This window comes from Plecotus auritus (assembly GCF_963455305.1).
Source record: "Plecotus auritus genome assembly, chromosome: 8".
Classification (NCBI taxonomy): Eukaryota; Metazoa; Chordata; class Mammalia; order Chiroptera; family Vespertilionidae; genus Plecotus; species Plecotus auritus.
The window spans coordinates 45,716,983-45,730,124 of NC_137782.1; the positions used below are offsets into that span (position 1 = coordinate 45,716,983).

Sequence of the window (13,142 nt, forward strand, 5' to 3'; positions counted from 1 at the left end):
GACGTCCTTCCGGACAACCTTCCGGTCAAAGCCAGTGCTGCCCAGGTTCTGGGTGCCTGCCGGTGGCCAGAGGGAAGCCAGTGCCCATAGCCAGGGGACAGAAGGCCTACTCTTGAACGAATTTCATGCATCAGGCCTCTAGTAAAACAATAAGTCAATATATTCTATAAATCAGATACATAGAAAATAAATATTCACCTAATTTCTTCAGGTAATGACTCAAAGAGTCACAGTTTCTAACCTGTACTTTCTGCCCCTCACAGGCCTTTCATGAACTTATTTAGATTTATACATCCTGGCTCATTTAAAGATCACACATCATAGACAATATCAAAATTATGATTTTCTAGTGCTTATTATTTTTCATTGTCTCACCGCCCACACACACTAGACAATAGATGCTGTGGCCAGAATCCTATTTACCACTTCAGAGTTGTAGCCTATACACTTAGATAGAAGGGCGCCTGGCATAGTTGACACTTAATAAATGGTTGCAGATTAACTGAGTAAATCTAAATGCTAACTGATCTTTGAGAGAAAAGATTCATTTGCAGTTCGCAACAAATATTGTCTCATAAAAATGGAACCTTTAGGTGTCAAATGTTGTGTCATAAAAAGTGTAGATATCTTACTGGTAAGGACATTATCTCTTGCAGTTTTGTAGAAAACTATGATTTATATTTAAGCCATTCCTTCAGATGCAGTAATAATATTCATTCAGCATAGGTGAAACAATCATAAAATCAGAGACAGAAGTCTGAATGATTAACATTTACTGTTCCTGAATTTTGAATAAATATTAATACGGAGACAATTTAGACATATAAATAAGATGTGTAATTCAGAAACTGATAAGAAGTATAATTCAGAAACTGGTACCTCGTTATTTTTTCACCTCATTTCCAAAGAGCACATGAATTTAAAATGCTCTGTGGAGTAATGTCTTTCACTGATTAATGTAATTCTCTAACAGATGGAAGAAAAGAACAGTGCTTCCATTAACATTTTGAAATACCACAAATATATATACTCTGACAAAATTTATTCAAATAATCGTGGAAAGGGTTTTATTTTATTTTATTAAACAAATTACATTCTAATGCATTCCTACTATAAAAGGAGGCAAGACAACGAATAGAAAGCACTCCTATCTACCCTTCTCAAGTCTAAGAGGGAAGTGTGCAGAATTCCAAAATCCTTTGGTGCTCTCATACTCATGTACACACATATACACACACATACACACACATTATCTTTGCTGTGTCTTCATTTCATAAATGGGATTAAACATATTATTTTTATTTTAGCAATTAGATTTAGAGATTTTTTCACATAAAAATCTATTAATATATTTTAGCTTATTCACTTCGTAGCTACTTTGTACTTATATCATTATATACTATCATTTATTTAGCCTTTGCTCAATGACAAATATTTTGTTTTCTTAAGTTATTAGCTAACATTATGCTGTAAAGAACAAGCTTAAACAGGTATGTCGAGTGCCAGTTTCCCCACATTGTTGCCATAATTTGATATTATTAATCTTATACATTTTTATTTTATTTTACAAGTTAGTACTAAGGATGGGTCTGTTTTTAATATTTTACTAGCTGTTTACATTTCTTCTGAGATAACATATGCACATGCTTTGCCTATTTGTATTTCTTCTTATTCATGATATATATACATATATAATATAAATATACACATATATAGAGAATATTTAAAATTTTTATAGGATTTTAACATTTTTATCTTTGATATATTCAATACTAGAGGCCCTATGCACAAAATTTGTGCAAGAATGGGCCTTCACAGCCACGGCTGCCTTGGCCCTTGTAGCCCCAGCTTTGTCCAGAAGAACATCCAGATGGTCATTCTGCTGTTTGGCCATTTGGTCAATTTGCATATTATGCTTTTATTATTACAGATGTCAACAATTTTTCAGTCTGTTTCTTGTCTTTAATTTATCTTCCTAGTGACCTTTGTCATGTAGAATTTAATTTTATGAGTATTTTCTTTTCTTTAAGAAGGTCATCCCTAATTCAGTAGTATAAAATTATATTCTAGTATTTTGTACATTTAGGTTTTTAGTTTATCTGTGCTTTATTTCTTTATAAAATGCTGGATAAGGGTCTGGAAAATATTTTTTTGTCAAATAGATAGCTCATAGTTTTAATATCTATATATATCTTATTCTTATGACATTTTTGTTGAACCGAACTTATCATGCATAATCTACATTATAAAAGGCCAGTGTCCATAATGACCGCAACGACCAGATGGACGACCGGTCACCATGAGGTGCATTGAGCACCTCTCAGTCCCTGCCCCCATGAGCAGTGGCTCCCGGCGGCGAGGCGGCTTGGCAGTGGGGCAGGGTGGCTCGTGGCTCCCAGCAGCGGGGCAGGGTGGCTCCCGGCTCCCGGCACAGAAAATTCAAATCTAGGGGGTAGGACTGAGGCAGTGGATCAGATTTTAAAATAACTGCTTTTGTGACACAAATGTGGAGCTGGAAAAGTGATCCAGGCTAGGCAGTGTCTCTCACTAGAACGATCACCATGTGTACATCCTCTAGCTTGCCCAATGTCCTCAGTGCTGTGAAAAGTCGGGCGACTAGCGGCTCCCCTGGCTCCCGGTGGACAGCTCGCAGCTCGTGGCTCCCAGGGGCGGGGCGGGGCAGCTCTTGGTGGCGTGTCACCCCTCCTTTACAACATCCCAACCAGCAGTGGGGGAGGGGGCAGCCTCCCTCTTTTCCAGCCCCCAACACCCTCCGAAACCCTGGGAAGAAGTGCCTGCCCACCCAGCTGGGACCAGCGCCTCAGGCTCCCCACCCTCGCTAGCCCGCACCCGGCCTCACCAGTGGCTGCCGCTCCCCTCAGCCATCAGCCTGCCGGCACTGGAGGAGAGGAGAGGAGGAGGGAAGCTGTTGGCGCCACTCTGTCGGGTTCAGCTGGCCTGCGGGAAAGCTCTCCCTGTGTGCCTCCCTGCCCCACCTCTGCCGGCAGGACCCCACCCCTGATGCGTATTTGTCAGTGTTGCCTCCATCTTGGGAAGGTCAATGCCCAGCTGACTGCCAAGGCCTCAGGCAGTAGATGCCGTTGCCATGACAAAGAGGTCATGGAGGGTCAAGTCACTGCCTCTGGTTGAAGCAGGTGCTGTGGGAGCAAAGGGACCAAAAATATGGTTATGTCCAATAGCCACCTAACTCCACACATGGTGTGCGAATTAGTCATTGTTAGGACCGAATTTAGTACTGGTGTGCCCCATTTTAAGCAGACCCCCCAAAATAGACTTACTATGTTGATAATTCACTTTACTACAGAATGTGCAAAGATTCTTGAAATAAGCAAAATATTTTGCACCTCATAGTACGAAACGTTTAAACATCATTAAAAACAACCTCTATGAGTAAAGGGGGTTGATATTAGCAAAATCTATTATACCCAATTCAAAATGTCATTCAGAAATGCATCTACTATGTAAACTCAAAGTATGGGATCTCGGGTTTGGAAAAAGCAACTTTACTCCACTCTACCTGCTCATCCCCTCAGCCTTATGCTTTGCACAAAAGTCTCAATAAAGAGATGGAGCAGAAGGGAAAGTAATGCCTCATGGCATTGAAATTTATCGTTTCTTCAACAAATATTTATAAAAGTTGTATTAACTTTGTGCCTGTATTATAGAAACACAATACAGCTCTGTCCCTATCTTCAAAGAGCTTGAAGTCTCTGTGAGTTCCTGGTAAGGTAAACCTGTAAACAGCCGAAGAAGGCGCAGGTTCCAATACAATTCTTACTATAAAAATTACTGAGTAAAAAACTGTCCTCACTCTCCCTCTAGAACAAGAATTAAATGGAGCAAATACACTGAGTGGCCATATTATTATTATTATCTCTGAACACATAATAATCTGGCAACTCAGTGTGTATGTATATATCCTATCTAATAAAAGAGTAATATGCAAATAAACAGTCACTCCGCGACAAAAATGGTGGCGCCCATAGCCACAAGATGGTGGCGCCCAGTCCTCTCAGCCCCGCCAGAGTCCCCCAGTCTCAGAAAGGGCTGCCGCTGACAGCCTGCAGAGTAGGCGGCCTGGCAGAATGCTGCCCAGAGTCCCTCCTGACCCTTTATAAAAAACAAAAACAAATTCACTGCCCACCGTACAATTCCCTGCCAGTGGCAGCAGCCTGGGCTGGGGTCTCAGCCTGGCAGGGGTGCCGCACCCCCACTGCGCGATCCCCTCCCAGCTGCGGCAGCCTGGGGTCTCAACCACTGAGTCACACCAGCCAGGCAGATATGGAGGAATCTTATATTTTATTGACTTTTTACAGAGAGGAAGGGAAGGGGATAGAGAACTAGAAACATCTATGAGAGAGAAACATCTATCAGCTGCCTCCTGCACACTCCCCATTGGGTATGTGCCCCCAACCAAGGTACATGCCCTTGACTGGAATCAAACCTGGGACCCTTGAGTCTGCAGGCTGATGCTCCATCCACTGAGCCAAACCAGTTAGGGCTGTCCAATATGTTAAAAAAAAACAACCACCCTATCTAATAAAGAGGGAATATGCAGGGGAGGGCATTTGGGGGTGACCAGGTTGTCAGGGGAGGGCAGTTGGGGACGATCGGGCTGGCAGGGGAGCAGTTAGGCATTGATCAGGCTGGCAGGGGAGTGGTTAGGGAGTGATCAGGCTGGCAGGCAGAAGCGGTCAGGGGCAAGCAGGCAGGCAGGTGAGCAGTTGGGAGCCAGCAGTCCTGGATTGTGAAAGGGATGTCTGACTGCCTGTTTAGTCCTGGATTGTGAAAGGGATGTCTGACTGCCTGTTTAGTCCTGGATTGTGAAAGGGATGTCTGACTGCCTGTTTAGGCCCGATCCCTGAGGACTGGGCACCCTGTGGGATCGGGCCTAAACAGGCAGTTGGACATCCCCAGAAGGGTTCCAGATTGGAGAGGGTGCAGGTTGGGCTGAGGGACACACACCCTGCCCCCCAGTGCATGAATTTCCTGCACCAGGCCTCTAGTGTGTGTGTGTGTGTGTGTGTGTGTGTGTGTGTGTGTGTGTATATATATATATATATATATATATATATATATATATATATATATATTAGAGGTCTGGTGCATGAATTCGTGCATGGGTGGGGTCCAGCCAGCCTGGCCAGGGGGAGGGGACATGGACGGCTGTTGGCTGTCCTGCCTGCTGGTCGAACTCCTGGTTGAGGGGACAATTTGCATACTAGCCTTTTATTATATAGGATATACACTGAGTGGCCAGATTATTATGTGTTCAGAGATCATTTACACTCAGTGTAAATATAATGAATGAATCTGAACTCCTTTGGGGACCTTAACCCTCAGGGACTAAAACAGGTTTTGTGAGGCTTAAAGTTTACTGACCCTGAAGGACTAATTTTAGGGGGAGGGGGGTTTAATAAGGTTCAAAAATGACTTTATTTAAAATAAGAAAATAAATTACAAATAACTGTCTGCTTGGGGAATCTGTCCCTTTCTCTTTTAAATCATTTCAGGCAGGTTATCCAAAATGATGTTGGTTGCAACTTGCTTGCTTTCTTTCCCAGAACAAATCCAGCCCTCACAGGGGCTCTGAAGCTTCCTTAGCTTTACCATAAAAATAAAAATTAAATTAAAAAAAAAAACACATTTCTATAACACTCCTTTCTGGACAAAATTCTTTCTTTTTAAATTTTTTAATTTTATCAAAGTAGTTAATTCATAGTTCATAATGTATCTTTTTTTCCCTAATAGGTGTGTAGTGTAGTGGTATATCATTGTTGTTTTTATTCTATTGTTGTCACTGTTATAGATGCCTCCCATTTCCCCCCCTTTACCCTCCTCCACCCAGCCCCTCCAATTCTGGCCATCACCACACTTTTGTCTATGTCCACCCCCCTCCCCTCTGACCTCTGTCAGTCCCTCCTATATAATAAAAGGCTAATATGCAAATCGACCAAATGGTGGAACGACCAGTCACTATGACACACTGATCACCAGGGGGCAGACGCTCAATGCAGGAGCTGCTCCCTGGTGATCAGTGCACTTCCACAAGGGGAGTGCCACTCAGCCAGAAGTCCTGAGCTGGGCTCACAGCTGGCAAGTGCAGCAGTGGTGGCAGGAACCTCTCCCACCTCCGTAGGAGAACGAAGGATGTCTGACTGCTGGCTTAGGCCCGCTCCCCTGAGGACATCCCCTGAGGGCTCCTGAACTGTGAGAGGGCACAGGCCAGGCTGAGGGACCGCAGCTGTATGCACATTGGGGGCAACCAGGACGGCAAGGAGGGTCGTTAGGGGCAACCAGGCATGCAGAGGCAGGTAGGGGTGATCAGGCAGGCAGGGGAGCAGTTAGGGGCATTAGGCAGGCAGGCAGGCAGGCAGGTGAGTGGTAAAGAGCCAGTGGTCCTGGATTGCAAGAGGGGTGTCTGACTGCTGGGATCGGGCCTAAACCAGCAGTCAGACATCCCCCAAGGGGTCCTGGATTGGAGAGGGTACAGGCTGGGCTGAGGGACACCTCCCCGGCCGTGCATGAATTTTGTGCACCAGGCCTCTGGTCTAATCTAATAATAGAGAAATATGCAAATTTGTCCATTATAGCATCACATCACAACCGGATCAGCAGGCTGCAACCCTGTCCTCTGCTCAGGCAGCTGCAAGGCCCAGGGTAGGATATAGGATACAATAGGAACAGGAATGGAAAAGGGAAGGAAACTGCATGTGGAAGTGGGTGGCGACCACAGGAGGGTGGGGCGGAGCAGGTGCAGCCTGTGAGGGGCAGGGCGCAGGCAGCACAGAGCAGGGAGGCCTGCCCAGATGCAAGAGGAGGGCGGTGTTGGCCATTGGCGGGGAGGCATCCATGGTCCAGGATGGAGTTGAGGACGGTCCAAGGCCTTCTGGGCGGAGGCGCTCCTGCTTTGCAGCAGCTGCACCCGGGCTGCACGGGCCTCGGCCAGCCTTGCTGGGCTGGGCATCCCGGGCAGGGAATGGGAGCAGAACAGCGGTGGGGAGGCTGGGAAGGGGGAGGGGGGCGGCGAACACCTGGCTGGGGCTGAGCCCTGGGCTGGGGGTTAATGCCCTCCCAACAGAAGCTTTAAGAAGGGAAGGAGGGGAGGAAGAACTTTATAAAGGAGTCAGTAGAAAGCAGAGTTAAAGAAGGAAAGAGTATGTGTGAATGAACTGTAGGAGCTATAATGAAAATCAAGTATAGTTGTGTATTGGGGACAGATTTTAAAAGTAGGAGTCAGAAAAGAAAAAAAAAGATAAATGATAATGAATAATTAGGCAGGTGGATAGATATTAAAACAGTGGAAGTAAGTAGAGAAGGATGTGGATGAGAGAGAAAGAGGGAGGGAAGAAAAGTTTTAAAGGGGAGCCAGTAGAGCTTAAAAGGAGAATGGGAAGAAGGAAGAAATGGGGGAGGGAGCAAAGCAGGTCCGAGGGAAGAAGTGAAGAAAAAATTAAGGTGAGAAGGAAGGAAAAGGGGAGGGAGGGCAGGGGTAAAGATAAAGGAAAGAAGGAATGTGGGGAGGGAGGAAGGGTAGGAGAAAGATGGGAAGAAGGATGATGAAACAGAAGTAGGAAATAAGGAGGAAAGAAAAGTTTATAAATGATGAGTCAGTAGGAAAAAGTGTTACATAAAGGAGAGAGAAAAATTGTGTGAGAGGGAGAAGCCAATAAGGAAGTCAAATACAATTGTGTGTGAAGGGGATAAGATTACAAAAAAAGTTAATAAGAGTGACCAGGCTGGCAGGGGAGGGCAGTTAGGGGTGACCAGGCTAGCAGAGGAGGGCAGTTAGGGGGATCAGGCCAGCAGGCAGAGTGGTTAGGGCAGGCAGGCAGGTGAGCGGTTAGGAGCCAGAGGTCCCGGATTGTGAGAGGGATGTCCAACTGCCATTTTAGGCGTGATCTCTGTGGGATCAGGCCTAAATTGGCAGTTGAACATCCCTGAGGGCTCCCAGATTGGAGAGGGTGCAGGTCGGGCTGAGAGACTGCCCCCCCCCCATGCACGAATTTCATGCACTAGGCCTCTAGTATTAAATAATTGGAAATAATTTGCCAGATTCACAATATCTATATTGATTTAACTTCATGACTCCACTTTATATCTAGTGGACCTCTGTATTTTCTCCCATCCACAGTTCCCAACCGAAGTTTGTCTTGTGTCATTTTTTGATAAGAATAATCCAAGTTCACTAGGCATTGAAGGAAATATTGTCAGAGAACTATGAAAATAATCCAGGAAATGGATCCTTCAGAATGCCCAAGACAAGTTTTAATTACATCAAACTAACATTTTAATAGAGATTCAAGTTTATGTTCCCACTAAAAATAAAGAAAATCTATGAGAAAAGATTCACTTGAATATAAGAAAAAGCTCTTTAAAAATAAATGATATCTTCAAAATTATGTATATATGCAAACAAAAGAAGGGTTAGAACAAAAAGTTGAGGAAATCCTTCATACATATAAGAAATATAAATATATGAGGAAAAAAAAACTTAGAAAGTATGAAAAAAAAGTAATTTAACTGTCAACCAGAATTGCTAAGAGATGGACAGAATTTAGTCAAGAATTTCTATCAAAATCTCAATAATATTTTTTTTAGCAGAAATAGAAGAAACCATCCTAAGAGTCACATGGAATCTCAAGGGACTCCAAATAACCAAAACACAAGAAATAAACAAACAAACAAACAAACAAACAAAAACCAAGGTTGGAGTTTTCACACTTCCTGGTTTCAAAACTTATTACAATGCTATAGTATTAAAAAAGGTGAGGTACTGGCATACATACAGACCTATATAGCCTATGGAATAGAGTAGAAAGACCAGCAATAAAACACTTATATCTGGTCAATGTATCTGACAAGGTTGAGAAGATAATTCAAAAGGGGAAAGACAGTCACTAATCATTGAGAAATACAAATCAAAACTAAAATGAGGTAGCACCTCACACCTATTAGGATAGATACTATTAAAAAAAAAAAAAAAAGGAAGGAAGGAAGAGAAAGAAAAACACTGAAAGTAAGAGTAATGTTCTAAACAAAAAGTATTGTTCTGTCCCCCAAAAGGAATCCAATGTCATCTACAACAATTAAAGTTGAATGATCTGCTAAGGAAGAAGAAATCTTTGGCAAATATTTGATTTTAATGCTGAATAAAATATGCAGCATCTGATTGAAAACAGGAAGGCAGCACCAGAGGGCTGAAACTGAAACTTGAAGGTAGAAAAATACTGTGGTAGAAGGTATGAGAGTTTGATGAGACCCAGATTAAGAGCAAGGAAGTTTTTAAAAATGCTGTGTATACTCCACAACTACAACTGGATCCATAATTGAAAAGAAGGGATCACATGAAAAGCTCAGATGTCAGGCAAATGTATCATCTAAGCAATTTTAATTGGTCACTTAAACTTTACAATTGTTCATACTCTTCCTAACAGTAAATATTAAACTGTAGTAAACTGCTGGAGATCAATAAGAAATGTAGACATTTTTTGAAGAAAAAAATGGAAGTGAAAGTATTTATCTGCACCAATTTGCTGTGAGATAAAGAGATGGACCCTAGAGACTAACTATTGGCTGTGATGGCTTGAACAAAGTAGTTGCATTGATGGCTCTGCCGGAGGCAGATGTAGCTGTCACTCTGCAGGAAATCCAACAGCTAAAAATTACTTGTCTGCTTTGAGAAATGTGGCTGATTCTTTCTTTATGATTGTGAACATGGAAGATAGGCAGGATTTGTTTTTCATAGTCAAGAATACAAAACAAATTCAATGTCTTTCTTGAGAATATTGAAATTCTCTAGAGCACTACAACTACCTGGTGAGATAAGATTTAGTTATGATTCATCATCAAAGCAACTTAATTTATCACAGTGGTGTTGACATCACAGAGAACTCCAAAGGAATGTTAGAACGGCTATGGCACATATTAATGGGGAGGCTGGTTTGTTTGGTCAGATAAAATACAGGGCTATACTAATCAGTTAAATTCTTGGTTATAATTTGCCTGTGAAGCTATTTGTGTATTGAAGGATACATGTATCTAACCTGGCTTTTTATTAGCTATTATATATCAAGTAACCAGAAATAAATACGAATTTAAATAGAGCCAGTATAAAAATTCTTACAGAAAGGAGTAGCTAAAGAAGTACTCTTAAGGACATATAATTTCCAAAAGAGCAAATAACATGAAGCATCTGTTCTTATACTTATTTTCCATTTGCATATCTTTTGTGATGAAAGGTTCGGCTCATTTATTAATGGGGCTGTTTGTTTTATATTATTGAGTTTTGAGATTTTTTTTTATGTATTCTGGATTCCAATCCTTTAGCTTATATGTGGTTTTCAAAGGTTTCTCTCCCAGCAAAAGTTTCTATTTCTAAATTTTTACCATAGTTTTGTGAAGAGCAAAATTTTTCATTTTGAGAAGCCCAATTTATGAGTTTGCTTTTTTATGGTTCTTAATGTTGGATATATATATATATATATATATATATATATATATATATATATAAATTCATTACCAAACCCAAGATCACACATATTTTCTTCCATATTACCAGATATTTTATGCTTTTCTGTCTTATATTTGGGTATATGATCCATCTTAATTTATTTTTTTATCAAGTGTGAGGTATGTATCTACTTTTTTATTTTTATTTTTTTGCAAATGCAGGTTCAACTTTCCAGGATCACATGTTGGAAAGATTGTCCATTTTGTAATAAATTGAATTATTTTCGTATTTGCCAATGTTGAAGATATTTTTGTAGGTCTATTTCTGGGGCTTATATTCTGTTCCATTTATCTATAAATGCTTATTATCTGTCAGTACCATACTACCTTGCCCATCCGGTGTGGTTCAGTGATTAAGCACTGACCTATGAACCAGGAAGTCACAGTTCGATTCCTGGTCTGGGCACATGCCCAGGTTTCAGCTTGATCCCCAGGGTGGGGTATGCAGGAAGCAGCTAATCAGTGATTCTCTCTCATCATTGATGTTTCTATCTCTCTCTCTCCCTTTCTTTCTGAAATCAATAAAAATATATTTTAAAAAATACCATACTACTTGAGTATTATAGCTTTATAAGTCTTAAAACTAGACATTTTGAGTCCACAAATGTTTTTCTTTTTTAGAATTATTTTGGTTATTTTTGTTCATTTGCCTTTTGAATAAATTTCAGAATCAGCACATTAATATCTATCAAGAAATTCTTGTATCTTACTGGCATAGTGATGTCAATAGATAAAGTTGAATAGAGTAAATCTTTTTAACAAATATTGAGTCTTCCTATCTGTAAACATGGTATATCTTTCTAGTTATTTATGCATCCATTTATTTATTTCATCACTATTCTGTAGTTTTTGGTGTAAAGATCCTGGACATATCTTTGTTAGATTTAAACTTAACTATTTCTAGTTTTCTCTCTGTCATTTCCTCTCTTTCTCTCTCTGTTATTAATGTGTACATATATATTTAAACATCAAATTTCAGTTGTTTCTTTACTGGCATATGAGAACAACATTTACTTTTGTATATGGACTTTGTAATTGTGTCCTTGCTAAACTCACTTATTAGTCCTAGGAGTTTATAATAAACTCTAGGATTTTCTACAGATATAACCTTATCTGAGATTTTTGTGTGCTTCCTTGACAATCTCTATCCATTTTACTTATTTTTCTTGTCTTATTTCACTGTCTAGGTCTTGTAATAAATTGCTTTTTCATGTTTACCAATGTTATTTGAAGATATTTTTGTAGGTCTATTTCTGAAACAGAACAATAGGAGATTAGATATAGACATAAATATAGATATATGAAATTTATTATATATTGGAATTGGCTCATGTGGTTATTGAGGCCAAGAAGTTACAAAATCTACCATCTGCAAGCTGTAGAACCCAGCTTGTAAATTAGCCTGAGACTGAAGGCCTGAGAATCAGAGGCCCAGTGGTATAAGTACTGGTCTGAGAACCAGGAGTGCCAAAGTACAAGGGCAGGAAATGAATATCTCAGCTTAAGCTGAGAGAGCAGATTTGCCCTTCTTTTGTCTTTGTTTTGTTCATGTCCTTAGTGGACTGGGTGATACCCACTTGCATTGATGAGTGTAATAACCTTTACTCAGTTTACTGATTTAAATCCTTATCTCTTCTCATGACATCCTCACAGACACTCTCAGCAATAATGACTTACCAGCTATCTGGACATCCTTTGGCACAGTCAAGTTGACACATAAAATATACCTTCACAGTCTTCCACTATGATACCGAATAAAAGGGGCAAGAGAGAACTGGGCTGTGTTTAATCACAGGGAGAAATCATTCAGTCTCTCATCAGTAGGTCAATGTGACCTGTAGAATTTTTTTAGGTATACTTTATCAGGTTAATGATTTCCTGCTTAACTTTTCTTTCAAATCACTGACAGAAGAGTGGAAGAAAACTATGTATAATTCTAGGTCTGTCTAGTTATGCTTTCAGATCTGTCAGTTCATGCCTTTTATGTTTTGCTGCTCTGTTTTTGGATATATACCATTTAGAATTTTTATGTCTTCTGGAAGAATTATTTAATCATTATGCAGTACAGCTTCTTATTCCAAAGTCTATTTTTTCTGATATTACTATAACTACCACAGCACTGTGTGTGTGTGTATATATATGATTTATTTCTCTCCATCCTTTTATTTTTAGCATATATGTGTCCTTAGAGTTTGTATCTGGTGGGTTTCTGTGTTCGCTATATAGTTGGTTTAAAAATATACCATCTTTCATTTTTTTTTCCTCTTTTCTCTTGCTTACTCGATATCTCCAAATGGATGTTTAAAAGACTTTCAAACCCGACATCTGACATTGAATTTCATCATACCCTTTCCCATCTCAGTTCATGGCAATTCCATTTTTATAGTTGTTCAGGTCAAAATCTCAATATTATTCTTGATTCTTTTTCCCCTTATATCTCACCCAATCTGTTAGGGAATTATGCTGCCCTGCATTCAAAATAGACCCAGAATATGATCCCTTCCTCCACTTGCCATCACTTCTCACCTGAACCACTGTGAGAGTCTGCTCACTGGACTCCTGATTAACATATTTTCTGCAACATGTTTTCAACACAAGAGCCAAAGTAA

General features: G+C 40.5%; 2 long non-coding RNA genes across 2 annotated transcripts in view; one reads left to right on the top strand and one right to left on the bottom strand.

Moving 5' to 3' along the window:
* LOC308257279 overlaps nt 1-13,142 on the top strand; it is a 330,605-nt gene that overhangs the window by 217,385 nt on the left and 100,078 nt on the right. The window lies entirely within an intron of this gene.
* Nucleotides 1-13,142, bottom strand: part of LOC308257280 — a 61,309-nt gene that overhangs the window by 41,154 nt on the left and 7,013 nt on the right. The window lies entirely within an intron of this gene.